Raw genomic sequence first — 15,569 nt, forward strand, 5'->3', positions numbered from 1 at the left:
TGCCTCTCTCTTCACAAGATCTAGTATTTGTTTCAATTTTTATGCGGCCAGAATTGCAATTTCGTGGAAGCAGTGGACGCGTCAGAACAGTTTAGATAAGGGAAAGCCTTTTTTTCGAAGAAAGATTTATCCAGTGGCATTTAGAGTGTTCATTACAGCTTCATTTATTGTAGGTGGTACAATAAACCTTTTCTTCCAAGCCCATTAATCTCTCCAGAGTGCATTTAGAGCCGAGAATTCGACCATGAGAAAATAGGGTCCTTATTTTAAGTTCAAGTATACTGTTACCCCGGTTGCGAGATTTTCGGAACTCTGTGTTCGAAACCAAGCCCAATGGGCTTTCGCATAGCTGATCCAAGCTTTACATAGCGCCTACCTTTTTTTATTAAACAGCTTTGTTACTGACAAAGAAAGTCCCAAGTGGAAGAATGGCCCTTCGAACTGACGCTTTCAATTCTAATGACAAAGGAAGCGCATGTTCTAATCTTCAAATCTCAGCCAAAACCCACACACCTTTCACGAGTGTATTCACCCTTGAACACTCGTATGTGCTGCTGTCAATGTTGTCGTTTTTTGGTCACTGTTGCAGGTATTACAGTTGCTCCTGTTAAAAAGAACAACATCAACACGAGCAGTAACTTTAAAAATGGCGCAACGAGAGAAAGGGCTATAAGTACCGGGCTAACTGTGACATGAAGCACAAACGTTTAAAAATTAGTAGCCTCGGCAAAAAGTACAGCATGAATTTCTTGTGTTTTTATTGCATATATTCTTCTACTGCAAAGTTGACGTGTAGGCTTGCTAGACTGTATTTTGGTACATTTTATGTCAATCGTTTATCTGAGCTGAGAAGATTAGGGAATCTCGAAAAAGTGAAAGGTGCACAGAAACAAACATCACAAGTGAAACGACAAGAGTTGGAGATTAAACCATGTCGTGGGCTTCCATTGGCCATGCATTCTGATTACTACAATCCTGAACAATGTTTAGATTTAGGTGAAAGGCCCGCGAAGAGCGAATTGTGTGATCGCAACGCAAACTTTAAAGGAGCTACTTCCTCGAAGCTCATCCTAAACTGCTCAAGTACATTGAATACAAGCACTGAGCAGCACAACTAATGTTTTAGTGGGCAAACTATATCCAAAAGGCAATCCAGTGTTCTTTTGATTCGGAAAGAGCGTGACAAGTTACGTTAAGCATGACGCTATGACCATAATGTTGTCTATAACGAAAGTCAAAGATGTGCGTGGACAGATCATGCATAATATGAAGTAGGACACATTGAGTCATGCTCCGACGGTAACAACAAAAACGCATGCAGGCCGATCGAGTAGAAAACAATGACTATACAAAGCTATCACCATAGAAAGCTCTGAATATACAGCGGACAATGGAAAGCTGAGCCTATATGAGTCATTTGCAAAAAGTGAACAGGTTTCATCCGCCAGCACGTCATGCAGCCAAGAGGACGTTACATCTGGTGCATATTTCTTATCAGAGTAGTAGGTTGTTGAGTTTGAATACTGCAAGATATCATTACTTTGTATGCAGAAGCCGTATTCATATGCTTCATGTAAGCTGTCTATATTCTTACTATCTCTTTCAAAACTGAACACTAGATGCCTGCGTAACATGAAGAAATTTCTCATGCCTATATTTTGTTCCATCTTGCTCAACTGTTTATTGCCTTTGTGTAACCTTGAAGCTGTACATCACATTACTTTCAACATGATATAGATTCTAAATATAAGTGTATCACAAGCACTCCAGGAGTCCTATAGGCAATTTCAATGATTCTTGATGATAGCTTACGAAAAACTGAGTACGTTACGTTGCCGTTGAATATAAGGAGTGCGTTCGTTAAACAGTAGCAACGCATATATATGGTAATAGATGGTTTCAAGACAGTTGTGAAATTATGAATGCACGCGGATAACTTTGTCGTGTTTGCATACTAGAGTGAAAGATGGCATCACAATTGTCTTCATTGCTGCTGTTTGAGTTTTCCACAATGCCTTCGCAAAAACATCAAAGGTGACAGCGCTTATTTGATTCAGTGTTTTTCACCATTTCTCCGCAGGAACAACACGCTAGCAGCGCTTCTGCCATTGGGGGGCCACTTTCGCAACAGAGCGCAGATGTAATGTATTCGTGGTGGCGAAGGTCAGTGTGCGCATTTGAAAGCAGTCACACGTACTTCACGTACTCGGGTTCGGTACGGACTACAGATAACCGCTGCGTCGGATTGTGCTCTGAGAACGCTAACAACGTTAATGGGTCGTGTCCACGCCACCATTCGGCCCTCTCACTTGTTCCTCTGTAAACGACGGAAGAGATTTGTTCCCAGTAATTGGCTCGAGGTTGGACTGAAAATAGTCCCCTTCCACGCTGTGTTCGGATACGCTGATGGAAAAGAGCGCACTTGTTTGGGCAACGGCTGACGGGGCACGACACCGCGGTGCTATTTTCTGCCGGTAAACACAGGCTTCATCACCGAACGGTCAACAGACCTAAGCCCGGTGTTGGCGAGCTTCTCCTAGTGTTCCACAAATCACATATGTAGGTCGCAGCTGCAGTCACAAATGAGTGCCTATGTGCGTACGTGAGTGCGTGACGGTTGAATAAGAATGCTGTGGACAGAGCAGATAGGCTCACCTCTGTCAGCGCAAACTTGCGGCGAGGAAGGCCGAAGCACTGACAAAAGTAGGGACACCTCCTTAAAAGTGATAATGAAGAGCACGCTTGCGATTATGATTATGCAGATATGAGGAGGTACTTAATGAATGCCCAAAGGTATCGCTAAACACACCAGATCAGCCATTTTGGTGTTAGCGTGAAGGATTCGGGAACGCCCTTGGCACTTGGGTGACCTTTGGGACACGATATCAACACCCAGAGTAATACACGTGTTTGCGTGTTATTGACAGAATAAGTCTTGTGTCGGGAAAGTGACGTTGATGAAGGCATCAGGTGGCTCCAAGGTGAAACTTTATTTGGTTGAACTTTTGATCGGGAAGCGAAAACTCAAACTGCGGTAAGCAATGAGCGTTGTACTGTCGGCGTCAAATGAAATCCGAACAGCGACAAGCCTTCGAGATAGTATAGTGCGTGCCGTCCAGTTATCACCATTGACAGGCAGTATCTATACGTGCAATATGGCAGCAACATAAAACATAGAAAGGAGTGTATGTGGCGGTGTTTGGAGATTGTGCACAAGTTGAACGATTAGTAGAACTTGAAAGGTGTTTTGGAGTGTGAATAGGTGTCAGCAGCAGTACTCGCTCGCGAGACCAGAAGACAACTACTGAGATCGACACAATCTATCCAGAATAAGAGCAAGTGTCTCCTACAGCTAACACAAATAGACGATCGATATAGCTTGTTGGTGAGTAATATTTCTTGAAAGTTCAAGCTAAAAGATCTCCTGGTCTACGTGGAACACGCTGCACAGTTATGCCTGATTTCCTAGCAAATTCTGTACCCACCCCTGCAAGGTCTCTCAATGAGACGGCAGTATATGTAAATAAATAAAAAATCATGTAAGCCAAAAACAAAAATAAATAACAAAATTATGTAGTTGAGTTACTGTTTGAGTAAATTCTGTTGCTGAGAAAACCGTGGGCTCAGCATTTCTCTGCGACAAGTGCATTTTCCGCGGCCAATGCATTCCAACATGCAACATGCATTCCATCACTTTAGAAAAAAAAAACGGTTTCGTCGATGGCGGCAGGGGCATTTCACGCACTCAATCGAAGACGTCATGGCCTGGCAGACTCAATTAGGTATTTCGTACAATAAAGAAGTTTGTCGAAACAGCACTGCTACTATATCTGTTTAAAGACCTTTGCGTGATATGCAGCCCAAATATTTATGTGAAAACATTACTGTTTAAAAGCGAACCTTTCTCGCATAAATCCCACAGCGAAGGTCGTTCCGCAAAATCAGTGTAAACCATTGTGCCACATGCGAAAAATCCACTTGCTGGTGGCACCTGGCCACTGCGGGACTTGGATGGCAGACTCGTTAGCCAAAGAATTTTTACGCGGACCACTTTTCTCTATTTTGTCTGAGTTCGCTTACGTTCATTGTGCAAACAAGCATTGAAATGCTTGTTTGCACAAGGAAATAGACAAATTATAACGGGTAAAAGTCGGAGACTTCATACATCTAAGATTTCTCTAGAATGAAAAGTGGTGTGTATCTCGACAGTTAGAAATTACGAGCAACAGTTCACGCTGTAAAATTCCGCATCTGAATTATTGCTTACATAAAGCTGGACATACAACATCTTCGTTATGTCTCTTTTGCATCCTACTTTACTTCAAGGATTGCGCATTGCGTCCTGCTTTCTCGGTCACGTATTTCGGCACCCCCTTTACTGTCAGTGATTGCAAATCGCATGAGTGGAGACTCGTACGTGCCAAATGAAGATAATTGTTTGTTTCTGAAAGGCTGAGACATTACTTGCTTAGGAAAAAGTAATGATGAGATTAACAGGAAGCAACAACGTACGAGATATACCAAAACACATTCACAGAATATTACTTCCTGTATCAGAGCGCCACGTCGTTCCTGGACGACTTCGAAAAGGTTGAATACGTACCACATTGTACGTACCAACTTGAAGCTGTACAGTCGTCTACTCTCCGGTCTTGAACGATGGAGTGTGGCTCGCGGAACAGCACGAGCAACGCCTGCAGTTTTAAACGGGATACAATTGAGCATGAGTGGGGCCAATGATATGCCTGCTTTGCAGTTCCCATCGCTGTTTATCGCCTTGGCCATAATAACTCTTTTGATTGTCAAAACGCATCCAACTCACAGAAAACAAGCGCCGGAGTTGTCGCGGTCATTCTCATGGTGAAAGCGTGCATATCTTAGCCACTCCCACTGACGTAATCCTCTTAGCTCCTTAGGGTCTAGCTCCTTGGGGTCTAGCTTTGTCCGGCTATATGTACCGGCGTCTACACTTGTATCAGAACGCCTCCTACACAGCTGTGAAAAAAATCGCCTGCGTCCATGCGTTAGTGCGACTGTTCACCTGTCCGTTTATCTGTCCGTCCACACGTTCGCCCATCCGTCCGTCCGTGCGTGCGTCCCACCTTTATACGAGTCGGGAACTTAAATGTAGTCATTATGGAGCTTAGGACATAGCTTTGCCTACTCGTCATCAATCATTTCGTGGATGTACGTGGAATTTCGTGTGTGTGTGTGTGTGTGTATGTGTGTGTTTGTGTTTGTGCGTGCGTTCGTGCGTGCGCTAAATCATTCAGAGCGCTTTTGACGAACAAAGTGTTTGTTGCAACAAGGACCGAAATTCGTGGCAAGCGCGTCGTGGTAACTGCGCATTCTCGGGTGTGGCATATTTACGATTGCAGATGTCGCTTGAGCAGTTTCGAGCACGACGCTTGGGTGTTCTAGACATGGGAATCGACCACTCTATATACACGATCTCATAGTAATATGTTTGAAACATACATGGTATTCACCGAATGACACAAGTTCATCATATATGAGCCACCAGCAAATGGCCGCTGAATATATCACAACACCGCGTGATATACGCCAGGAATATTTTGGTTCCAACAAAGTTCATTGATTGCCGAGAATATCGCAAGATAAACATTAGCAAAAAGAGAAATAAGATGAAAAGATATATATATATATATATATATATATATATATATATATATATATATATATATACCTATATATATATATATATATATATATATATATATATATATATATGCAAAGAAAGGCAGGGAGGTTAACCAGACGCACATCCGGTTTGCTACCCTGCACTGGAGAAGGAATGAAGGGGAGAAAAAAGTTTGCAGAGAGATAAGAAGGTACACACAATCACGAGCACACTCGGGGGAGCACACACAGTCTACAGGCGGTCGCTCAGGTTTGTTTACTTTAAGTAAAGTAGAAGTGCTTTAGTCGCTTTCTGCGCAACTGAGGCAGATGCCCAAGGTCCTAGAATGTTCTGCACACAAAATGGTCTGGAGTCAAGTTGATTCAAAACCATCTGGAGCTGGCATCGCTGTGTGTCGTAGCAAGCGTCGCTGCACAGAACGTGTTCAATGGTCTTTTCAGCTCCGCAGTAGTCGCATGTAGAGGTGTCTGCCATACCAATGCGAAAGGAGTACACCTTTGTAAATGCAACACCCAACCAAAGGCGGCATAACAGTGTCGCATCTGAGCGGGAAAGTTGTGATGGTAGCTTTATCTTGAGAGAAGGATCCAGTTCATATAATTGACACCTTTGGAAGCTGGTAGATGACCGGAACGTGCGTGTACAATCTCGGGCCAGCGGGTAAAGTTGTCTGGCTGCACCATTCCTTGATAGAGGAATCGGGACCACACGGGTTCCTTGATGGGCTGAGCGGGCTGCATGAAAAAAATCACCGCATATCTACGGGGCGAATGATGACGAGTGGGCAAAGCTCCGGAGGGAATCATCGGTAAACCGTGTACATAGCGTATTTCGTTCGTTCTCTCTACTGGGCTTCCGAAATTAGGTGCTTTCTTTCTCTTCTAAACACTACCACCACCATTAATATCCTACGATTCATGGTGCGCCCCAGAAGCGAGCGAATTTTACTACAACGCTCGCCCAAGCGTACTTCACCATACTATTGCCTTCAACCAATGACACGCGTCATAGTGACATTATTCATATTATAACATCTCGCATCACCCCGCCGCGGTGGTCTAGTGGCTAAGGTACTCGGCTGCTGACCCGAAGGTCGCGGTATCGAATCCCGGCTGCGGCGGCTGCATTTACGATGGAGGCGGAAATGTTGTAGGCCCGTGTGCTAAGATTTGGGTGCACGGTAAAGAACCCCAGGCGGTCGAAACCTCCGGAGCCCTCCACTACGGCGTCTCTCATAATCATGGTGGTTTTGGGTCGTTAAACCCCACATATCAATCATTCAACATCTCGCATCTTTCTTTGGATGGATGAATGGACTGATATGGCTGTACCCTTTATATCGGGCGGTGGCTAGCGCCACCAAGTCTTAATACTTAGTGCACCAAAGACTAGTACAATTTTTTTCTCTTTAAATATGAGGTTGAGGACTCGTTCTTTGCAGTGAAGGGTATAATTTTCACTCATGCCTTGACTTTAGCCACCGATCAGATATCCTCCTTCTATTTATTTCTACCCGCCTAAAGTCTATTTTGCCTTCACTGTCCCTAAACCCCAGTGCTTTGAAAAACTCTGCGCCATCATCCTGAACTATAGGGTGAAGCCCTTTACAGAACATTATCAAGTGTTCGGCAGTTTCTTCTTCCTCTCCACACGCACTGCATACTGTGTCTACCCCTTCGTATTTGGCCCGATATGTCTTGGTTTGCAGTACTCCCGTCCTGGCCTCAAACAGTAGAGAACTACCCCGATTATTATCATAGATCCCTTCCTTGGCAATTTCCTGCTTAAAATTTGGATAGATATCTAGTGTGGGCTTCTTAATCATGCCCATTTTCCACATGTCAGTCTCCGTAAAACAAGTCTACCTATTACACGTTGCTTAATTTCTAATCTTGCTTGAACTTCTGATCTCATGCACAAGACCGCATTGCCGAACGTCAGACCAGGAACCATGACCCCTTTCAATATTCCTCTCAGAACATCACACCTATTGTAATTCCACAGTGCTCTGTTTTTCATTACCGCTACATTCCTGTTACCTTCAGTCGTCACATATATTTCGGGTTCCCTTAGGTACTCGGCCCCATTGCTCATCCGTACGCCCAGATATTTGTATTTATCTGTTATCTCTAGCGTGACCTCCTGTATTCTAAGCTCACTACCTTCATTGTCATTAAAAATCATGACTGCTCATTTTTCCTTACTGAATCTATAATCTTACCTATCTCCCTCATTACCGCAGATGTCCATCAATCTCTGCAAATCTTCCTTGTTGTCTGCCATCAGCACTATATCATCTACCTACATCAATGCTGGTAGTGGCTGATCAATAAGTTTTACTTGTTCGATGAAGGAGAAGTTGAAGCCCTGTCCACTTCCCTCTAATTTGGCTTCTACTCCTTGTAGGTACATCATGAGTAACAAGGGTGACAGAGGACACCCCTGCCTAAGTTCCCGTTTTACCTCTGTAGGCTTGGATACCTGTTTTTCCCACTTTATAACTGCCTTGTTACCGTTATAGACATACTTCAAAAGACTAGTGACTCCATCTTTCACACCTAGTGTGTCCAGTATTGCCCACAAGACCTCTTGAACCACGTTATTGTATGCCCCTCTTATATCCAAAAATGATAGCCACAGGGGCCTGTGTTCCTTTTCAGCTATTTCGATGCACTGCGTTAGTGAGAACAGATTGTCTTCCAACCTACTGTGTTTCCGAAAGCCATTCTGCAGTTCTCCCAGCACCCCCTCATCCTCTATCCATGCCTGCAGACATTCCTTTATCATCTGCATCACCAGCCAGTAGGCCACTGATGTCACTGTTAATGAACAGTAGTTGTTTATGTCAGCTTTGTCCCCCTTTCTTTTATAGATCATGCTCACCCTGCTAAGTTTCCATTCATCGGGGATTTCACCATCGATTATTATTTTGCCTACTGCCTCCCTCAAAGCCTGCTTAGACTTCGGATCTAATGTCTTTATCAGCATAAATAGAATGCCATCTGGACCTGTTGATATACTGTTGGGAACCCTCTTTTCAGCCCTTTTCCCCTCTCGTTGTGAAAATGGAGCCAGTGCGCCACTTGATTCAACCTTGTCCATTGTAGTGCATAAAGCACTTGTTTGTTGAAATATTTCTGTCTTCCTTGTTCTCATATAGTCAATAGCTTCGTCCCCTTCTAGCCTAGCACCTTGAGCTGTAGTTATAAGCCTCTGTTCAAGGCTCGTCTCATTTCTTAGGGAGTTTAGATGGTTCCATAATTTCGCAGCTGCCTTTCTATTTTTTATGTACTTCTGCCAGCCACTGAGCTTCTTTTCTTCTAATCTTTTCATTGATCAGAAGGAATGCATCTCTTCTACAGCTTAGAAAGATTTCCCATTTTCTTTCAACATCATCTGTCGGTTCACCCCTCTGCTTAGCATGTTTGTGATCCCTAGAGGCTTCATGACGTTTCGCTATGGCTCTCTTAACTTCCTCGTGCCACCAACTCTTGGGTTTGTGTCTTCTTTTCCGGGGTGACTTGTCACGTGCCTTAGCAAGCTCTAGCTCAAACAGTCTAGCTAGATTCGTGTATGTCCACACTGTTTTATTGTCCTGAGTGGTTACCTTCTCAATTTGTTTTGTAGCTATTCCTATTTGCCTTTCTTATCAGAACTTTTCTTGTAGTTGCTCATCTTGTCTCCTTCCCACTTTCACTGCTCTTCCAATGCTTAGCTTGATACGTTTGTGATCACTACCCTGGCTTCTGGAGCCAACTTCATCTATGTGCATTCCCCTGAGCTTATCATACATCCTATGTGACATCAGTGCGTAATCTATAGTCGACTGCAGGCTTCCTAACTCCCATGTTATTTGCCCTTCAGACTTCTCGGTACTGTTGTAAATGATCAAATCATGCCTTTCACACATGTCCATGATCATAATGCCTGTTGGGTCGGTATATCTATCTCTATCTGCTATGTGCGCATTCATATCTCCTAGTATAAATGTCTCGTACTCGCCTCCTAACTCCTCAATGTCATTTGATATACACTCTACCATTCCCTGGTTTTCCTCTCTGGCCTTTGCTCCTATCCACAAATACACCAAATCAAGGAGTGTCGTTTGCCTTGCCACTTTTCCTTTTAGCCATAAATGTTTCTTGCACTCCTGCTTGACCTTTTGCCAGACGGTACTTTGATAAATGAATGCCCCAATACCACCCTCCTTTCTGCTGCTTTCTGTTCTATTACAATATTTCCACGCATAGTCCGGATTGTTAGGAGGTTGTTCTATGTCCCTAAGATGTGTTTTTATGAAACCGCATACCATCGCCCTCTCCTCCCTTAGCTGTTCTATCTATTTCCCCTTCAGCCTGTTCCGCCCCCCTGCCTGTTAATATACCATATGTCTGAATTGGCTCGGCGCTCGTGGCTACGTCTATTTCTGCACCGGAGTCTACCTATCTTAGATACTGCTGCCACTTTAGAATTGTATCTGTCCATACCACCTGTCAAAAAGTCTCGCTGGTTGTTTTTCTCGTATCTAGCTATGCTGCACCCCGAAGGGCCCACGTACCCCCCAAAAAAGATACTGAGCGTCCTGCAAGTCGCCAACCCACTTCATGACCTAGCCGCCCATCGAAGTGAATTCTTTCTCGTTAAAAACCACCCCACCTATGCACCTCTCTGTTTATTTCCACCACCTCAAAGGCTTTCTTTCGACTCATCCGCCATATCTCTTGGTTTGCGTTAACAACCGCTCTTTGCAGGTTGGCTGCCGTCCCGCACCGGTACCTCCGGTATTGTGCATATCACTACCTGTACCTGAGGAGAAGTGGCTCGCATGTCATCGACCCCTTTTGCCAGTGTGGTCGCTAGTCCTGCCGTATCTTCATTTAAGACATCGTTTAAACCGCCTGCAATTATCACGAGGTTTCGTAAATCAGCTGTAGTTTCGAGTTTTGCGCTCGCTTGCCTCATGACTGCTTCCAGCTTGCGTCCTGGGAACATCCCCACTGCAAACCTCTTGCCACCTATTACCCTCTCTTTCATTGCTTCTGCGCATCGATTTAAATTTGAATCTCCGGGGATTATCACATGCTGTGACTTTTCAGCTGGGGCGTCCTGTACCTGGGGGTTACTAGCACCTGTGACACCGGCTTCTTCGTCCCCTCCCAGCCACACCACTACTTCGCTGAAGCTGGGCCTTGCGACAATTGAACCAGCTGAACCTGTTTTTTCCAAACATACTTGCTCTTCTTTCTCCGCCGTTCTGGTTGCCGGTGCCCTACTGTTCTCTTCGTCGGCCGCTCCTTTGTTCACCTTGGCTAGTGCTTCCTCGGCGGACTTCAGCCTTTCTCCCATTACCCTCGTTTTTTCTTGCCCTGTCGCCAAGGCAGTCTCCAGCTCGGTGATTCTCAGCAGCAGTTCACTCTCGGCAACCATCGTTTTCTCTATTGTTTCCTTGACCTCACATTGCCTTCACTTCGCATCAGCCTCCTCTCCCTTTTTTCTGCACTTGGGTCCATTTTCAAACTCACCCCGCATCGTGAACACGTTACAGTTTTTTTAACCATGTCTTTGTGACACCAATTGTCCTTATGACTTTCCTCACTCGATAATTACAAAACACGAACCCTGCCCTACGATAAAAAGTCTAAGCTCTACTACAAAACTTGCGTGTTCAAAGTATGGGCACATCCTCCAAGGGGTGGCAAGAGAAGAAACACAAACAAACACACACACACGCACAAACTAGTGAATACCTGGTGACTGACCCCCGGAAAAGCAATTCAACGTAACAAGTGCTACAAATATTTTAACTGCTGCCTTATTAATTTATAGGCAAGCTCAAAACATGCAAAACCACTTATCTGTGCAGTCGATCAGGAGGGCTAAAAAAACACGTCCATGCATCTCTATAAAACAGCTCCATCTTCACAATCATCAACTACATGTACCACCATCTAGTTTTAAGTTTATCAACTGCAAACATCATCAACTACAAGTCGTCCGTCAACGCGTCCGTGCTTCCGTCCGTCCGCGCGTCCGTCCGTGTGTCCGTTGATCCATCTGTCTGTCTGTTCGTGCGTCCATCTGTCTGTACTACCGTGCGTCTATCCATTCTTCCGTCTGTCTGCTAGTCTGTCTTTGCGTCCATCCGTGCGTCCTTCTAGTGAACGCTCCAAGTACCGCCACCTCCCATCTCGTATCCCCTGTGGCACATACCCGCTCTAGAGCGGGTATGTGCCGCTGGTGGCTAGGTATTACTGCATACATACAAGAAATGGACAGACCCACGCCTTAAGGAGCTTCGCCCCTGAAAGTATTGGTTGTTGAAATGGAAACAGCAAATACTTATTTCTGTTGCCATGTACCACTTTTTAGCCACTCAACACGAATAAAGAAAAAGGAGCAGAAAGAAAGAAGCCGCAGCGGCGCATAGCGGTGTTTAACTGTGCAACGTTCGCTTCAAGCGAAGAATGTAGCAGTTCTGATTAGACATTCATCAAATACATACCCGGTTCACTAACTCACTAACGAGAAGACGTATGCTCTGACTCGGAACTATCTCATGACAAGGTGGCCTCTTCTTTCCGTTCTGCTGAATCTTCTATTCGCACCACCTTTGCAATGTCTACTCTTGGAAATGCACTGTGGCCTCTTATATGAGTTGCAGAAGACCAGCCCTCTCCTAACCGAGAAACCACCCAGGGAGATGTGATGCAAAATGGCGCAGCCCAAAATGTCTCTACGATGAAATGCAAGTTCCACAGCTTAAAATGTGTTTACAATCATATGCCAGTGTCCACCTGGCTGAAATTCCATCAAAAGGAGTGCGCTCTTTTTCCTCTCCCTCATGAGGCCTTACTGTTGCTTTAAGGCAGGTGCGTAGTAAGAAATTTTTTTTACGGGGGTATGGGCACCACCTTGATTTTAGGAAGGGCACCCACTCATGATGGGCGCTTTTTGATCTCTAAATTCCTGGGGAGGGGCACATGCATAGTGTGCCACCCAATGGCTACGCCAAAGTTTTAAGAAAGAGGTTTTGATGCGTGGGTAGCTCAAGTTCGTCTGCGTTGATGGGCCTATTTCCATGACGGGAATGTTGAAGATGAATTGTGGTAAATCCTCTTGTAAGTGATGGAATACATTAAAGCGCTCACTCATTGACCATTCCATTTGGCGGGATATGCAGAGTTACACCACAGAAATACACGGCGATGAACGTTGTTTATGAGATTGCTGCTCATGAATTGTGGCTGAGCAAGTTTTATGAGGTGGGAAGCTTTGAGCTGCTTATATAGGCTGTGAGTATAATTTTTTTTCCTTGTCCTTGTATTTGCGTGTCACCTTTTCTGTGAAAACACACTCTCAATTTGCCCTTTTACATATTCTGCTGTATACAGTAGGAACGTGACACTTGCACCTTCTTGCCTGCTAAGCAGTGTGAAAAATTAAAAGACAGAAAGAAACAGACAGGAAAGAGCACTGTCCTTACGTAATTGCTATACATGGCCCTTAGATAGCTTATATGTGGCCACATATAAGCATATATGTCAGCATATCTGGCTTCCATTTGCCATAGATGGATGTATATCTGGCGGAGTCGGTTCATGTATGGGGTTATATACAGCCATATATGACGCGGTTGGCCCATATAAGGAGTCAAATCCGGCCTTAATAAGGCACGGCCACACCATAGATAACATATCAAGTGGATCTTTATATGTGGAAGTGCTCCATTATATGGGATAAACCACGTATATATTTAGCACCATGATCACACTTTTATGCGGACTGCAATATATAAAAGTTTGTACGAAAAGCTGACCTGCTTATTTTCTAAAACAATAAGAGTAATAAATATATATGTTGTTTCTGCCATGCAAAAAAAACAAAACTTCATGTCAGCTTTGTGTACGTGATAGTTGCAACTACGGATGCATTCGTGTAATTTAACTTGTAAATTTTTCATTGCATTTAGGTTTGAAACAATAAGTTGCATATAATACGACGTAAATAATGTATACGAGCGCAGACATGTTTTACAAGAAAGGAATTGTGTTAGGTCACAAAATGTATTGAAGCTCCCGAACCTCGCGTTTATTATAGAGCAATTTTATATGGTAATATGTAAAAACGAAATGCATGCAACTTATTTTTCACATTAATGCATTGTTTGGAGTGGCCACAAGAAATGGTAATTTCAATGCATTTTTATCTTCCACATAGTTGAACAAAATTGCTGATTATTTGGCAGGTTTGATGGCTATGTGCTCTCTTTATATAACAAGATTTCAATTATTCCGGTTGACCGCTCATCTGCGATTGCTTTCAGCAGCCATTTACCATAATTGCATGCACAGTGCAATGTTTAAGGGAGTATTTTCAAAAACAAAAAAAAGAACTTACGTGAACACAACTTGCAGGCACTATTATGATTACATTCAAGATGGAAGTTGCAGTGATTTATTGCAAAAATACATCTTGCATTTCCTTTGGCTATGTATAATGTTCTTGGCTGTGCGCATAGTAAATTTATCAAAAATTTTATGATTTCACTAGTAAACATATAATTTGGTGTAATGTGTGCAAGCGTCAAGTAAATCTCACGTCATACACATGTACATTAAGAAAGGTGCAACTGACTCACACGTGATACACATTTAATAGACCATGTATTGAAATGCTGAAGCTTTATAGCAACATTTACCGTAGGCTGCCGAATTAACAGAACTTCTATTTTGTGTGGCTGTGTCATTACTTTGTCGAGGTCACTAATGCGCACGTGCCATCATCAGGATTACCTTAAACATTGCCTTGCAAATACAATTTGAATGACACATTTTTGCGGGCTGGCATGATGCCTAAGCCAAACTGTACATTATGTAAACAGCCTCTTGCTGTGCATGCGCGTAATGATTGAAACTGCTTGCGAACATATCCTTTCAACACCAACCCTGTGGTGCATTTACCTATAAGATATGTATGCCGGTACATACCCACCAAACTGCGCAATCACACACTCCCGTATAGAGATTCATGGGCACCTGGACACTAGCATTTCATTCATTGTAGCCAGATATTTTCGGCCATGTCAGAATGACATGAGTGTATTGTTATTGTTAATATTTTTATTGTTATTGTTGTTATTACTGTTATTTTTGTTATTGTTATTGTTGTTGTTGTTGTATCTCGCAAAACGTCCAACGTTTCAATTCCGCATGCGGTCAATACTGTGTCGTTATGTAAGTTTTATGAGATCAGTAATCTTGGTGTTCTTTTTGATAGCATGCTGAATTTTTTCTACATGCATTAAATGCGCTGCCATGCAAGGCCTTTGTTCTTTTCTGTAGGCACAACATCTCTCGAGAATCCGGTTCTCCTACAGCCTTCTACAAATTGTACACCACGATATGTCATGCTCAACTTGAGTAAATATGCATATCTGATTTGGAAGGGGCTTGCCAAATCCAGCAGTAGTGCCACTGAGTGAGTCCAAAAAACTTTCATAAGCATTTACCCCCATCGTTTCACTAGAATCCTTTCAACACTGCTAGAATATTATATTTGCCATCGCTTACCGGCCGACAAAATCACGCTGAGCTGTTAATTCTTCACAAGCTAGTTCAGGGTGAGATATCCTGCCCTTCTCGGTTGTAGTAATTATCTAACTCCGCGTAAGTTATCCAGAGAGAATCGACCGTTGCATGTACCTACCAGCTTCTTTCAACACTCTATCCTTTACAGAATACCGAGTCTATCTAACGTCAACTTTCTTGATTCGTTATGTTTTTCATAGTCTACAGTCAGTTTTTTTTGTCAGTGAGGGCAGCCTTGTCCTAACGTAGATTTGCACATGCGCAGATTCTTCCCTTTTTCGTCTTTTAGGAAGCCTTTCCCATGAGTGTGTATATTCCAC

The sequence above is a fragment of the Rhipicephalus microplus genome, chromosome 4 (genome assembly GCF_043290135.1).
Source record: "Rhipicephalus microplus isolate Deutch F79 chromosome 4, USDA_Rmic, whole genome shotgun sequence".
Lineage (NCBI taxonomy): Eukaryota > Metazoa > Arthropoda > Arachnida > Ixodida > Ixodidae > Rhipicephalus > Rhipicephalus microplus.